The 3,177-nt window shown below is 40.9% G+C and overlaps 1 non-coding gene across 1 annotated transcript; it reads right to left on the reverse strand.

Moving 5' to 3' along the window:
• Positions 1-706: 706 nt before the first annotated feature.
• Positions 707-813, reverse strand: LOC127115955 (small nucleolar RNA R71). Its single transcript, XR_007800952.1, has one exon. It is a non-coding gene; the product is annotated as a small nucleolar RNA R71 (small nucleolar RNA).
• Positions 814-3,177: the final 2,364 nt, after the last annotated feature.

The raw sequence follows: 3,177 nt of genomic DNA on the forward strand, positions 1-3,177 counted from the left end.
AGAACTGTGCACTTGCAGTTTGTACCCCAAATTCGACTCATAAAGTCACGATCAAGTTTTTGGCGCCGTTGTCGGGGACTTTTATTTAGTCGATATCGTAACTCTTCTGTTACGCTGTAGAGACTAAGGCTTTTCTTTCTCTTTTTTTTTTCTTTCGTTGATTTGTATGCCACACACTCGCTCACAAGGCGAGCCGTTCTACTTACGAATCAACGATATCGAACTATATCTCCGAGTCTTACGACGAATTCGAGAATATCGTGCTGCAAACAATCTCCCTCCTGTTGAACTCCCTGATTTCAAAAATATTTTCCCTTCGATACCCGAGATGGAAGAACCAGCTCGTGCTCTTAGAGATTACTCCGCTCCATCGCAAGATGAACCGCATTCAAGTATTGCTCCACCCGCAATCGAAGCAAACAAATTTGAACTCAAACCTTCACTGTTGCAGGCAGTACAACAGAACCAATTCTCTGGAAATCCTACCGAGGATCCAAACCTTCATTTATCCGTATTTGTCCAATACGCTGATACTGTTAAAGCTAATGGTGTCACTTCAGAGGCAATTCGACTTCGTCTTTTTCCTTTCTCATTAAGAGATAGCGCTAGAAGATGGCTTCAATCTCTTCCTTCCAACTCAGTCACCACATGGAACGAGTTGAAGAAAGTTTTTCTTGCTCGATACTTTCCGCCAAGCAAAACAGCTATGTTAAGAGCCCAGATAAATGGATTTAAACAGAAAGATAACGAGTCTCTCTTCGAAGCATGGGAAAGATACAAAGACATGATGAGACTTTGTCCACACCATGGTTTAGAAGACTGGTTAGTAATTCATACCTTCTATAATGGTCTCCTGTACAACACGAGGTTAACAATAGACGCCGCCGCAGGTGGTGCACTAATGAACAAACCTTATGCTGACGCTTACCAACTTATCGAAAGCATGGCTCAAAACCACTATCAGTGGGGAAGTGAACGAACAATGGTAGAAAAACCTCAAACGAAAACTGGCATGTACGAGATAAGTAACCTTGATCATGTTAATGCAAAAGTGGATGCTCTGGTCCAGAAAATTGAAAGTTTAAATGTATCACCTCCAGCCACCGTAGTTGCCATAACTCAGAATTGCGAAGTCTGTGGAATCCAAGGTCACACTCCTGCAGATTGTCAACTCCTAACAGGAATCCAAGCGGAGCAAGTAAACTATGCTCAAGGAAGCCCCTACTCGCACACCTATAACCCAAATTGGAAGAATCATCCCAATTTTTCATATAAGAGTAATAATGCTTTATACGCACCTGGACAATCTCCAAATCAAGCCCCAGCTATACCTCCGGGATATCAGAAGCCGATCCCATCTACACCTAACAATAACGCCCCTAGGAAATCCAACTTGGAAATCATGATGGAAAACTTTATAGCTTCTCAACAGCAAACCAATAAAGATTTCTTAAACCAGAATGTACACACTGGCGAACAAATTAAACAACTAGCAAGTAAAGTAGATGCCCTGGCTACTCATAACAAAATGCTGGAAACGCAAATTTCACAAGTAGCTCAACAACAAGCGCCTACTGCTGCCCCAACTGGTACATTTCCTGGCCAACCCCAACCTAACCCAAGAAGCCACGCTCATGCAATTATACTGAGAAGTGGAACGGAAGTGGAAGGACCGTCTGACCCAAGGATAGAAAACCAAAACTCTAAAAAGTCAACTGAGGAGGAAAGTGAACCTAAGGAAAAGGAAGAGAGCAACAAGGAAACCGTAGAAAAGAAGGAACCTTATGTACCTCCGCCACCTTATAAACCGCCTATCCCTTACCCTTAAAGGCTTATTAAAACCAAAGATGCGGGCCAATTCAAAAAATTTGTCGACCTACTAAAACAATTAAACGTCACAATTCCGTTTACAGAAGCTATTACGCAGATGCCCTCATATGCCAAGTTTTTAAAAGAAATTCTTTCTAATAAAATGAAACTTGAAGATAGCGAAACCGTTACACTCACCGCTGAATGTAGCGCTATAATCCAGAATATGCCTCCTAAACTTAAAGACCCAGGTAGTTTCTCTATACCCTGTCACATAGTGTCATACGGTGAACTGACTTGGGGTATTTTGCTTTTTATCGCAATGTCGCGGATAGCAAGAGTCGCCACCGACTTTTCTTTTATCCAATAAGGAAAGGTGGAAAAGAACAGGAAAGACCTCAATAGATTTTGGGTTCGGGAGGTACATTATACAAAGGGAAGGTGTTAGCACCCTTTGTATCCATGGTTATCCATGGGCTCTTAATTGCTGGATCACTTATATTTTTGTCTGAAAAGTGTTGGTGAATTGCTTAAAAAATGTTTGAAAGAGAGTTTAACTTTGTAATGATTCTCGTATGAATGTATACAAAGTGTTTATCTCGTTTGATTTTGAAAGCGGTTTAGAAAAGGTATAACTTGGTAATGATTCTAGTGTGAATGTATACCAAGTGTGACGTGTGAAAAATGTTTTAGGTTGTGAGTCAGCAATTAAGAGTTATACCTATCCGAGGTCTTTGTGGGCATTTCCTATCCTTATGAGGGTAAAATTGTCCTTACTATTGAGAAGTAAGTAGTTTTATCCTTTGGATGTAAAGGGACATCGTAGGGTCATCGCTTGGTCATTGAAGGCAACATTTGTAAGGATACCTTAGCATTCAGAGGGACGATCATCATTTAACCGTAGGCTACACCGAAGGGTCATCGAGGGGCAAAATCATTCGAGGGCAACATCCGAGGGACTATGATTTATGTTATGATGATTTAATCGAAGGGTCTTTGCTAAGTGTATCCCCACGTTCGCGGGACATGACCGTAATACCGTAATACCGTAAGGCAACAAAGAGAGGTCCAAGGTCACATATTCAAAGGCCATGTTTTACAATTAAGTATTTAAGATGAATTTCCACATTAACATTAATTAGGCAATTAGGATGAATCTCCCCATTAAAATTAATTAGTTCGGAATCCATTTCCATAAGGGTATCCCTCAAATAAAGTGGAATACCTAGCAAGCCACCTTCTTCGGGAGTATGTAAGCCCTTACAAAATTCCGCAAACAGGTCAGAATACCAAATGGGGTGCAATCAAGAGTTGCACCAAAGCAGTAATAGTATCAGGTAAACAAAGCATGGTTATAATAAAACAGGT

This window comes from Lathyrus oleraceus, chromosome 1, assembly GCF_024323335.1.
Source record: "Lathyrus oleraceus cultivar Zhongwan6 chromosome 1, CAAS_Psat_ZW6_1.0, whole genome shotgun sequence".
Classification (NCBI taxonomy): Eukaryota; Viridiplantae; Streptophyta; class Magnoliopsida; order Fabales; family Fabaceae; genus Lathyrus; species Lathyrus oleraceus.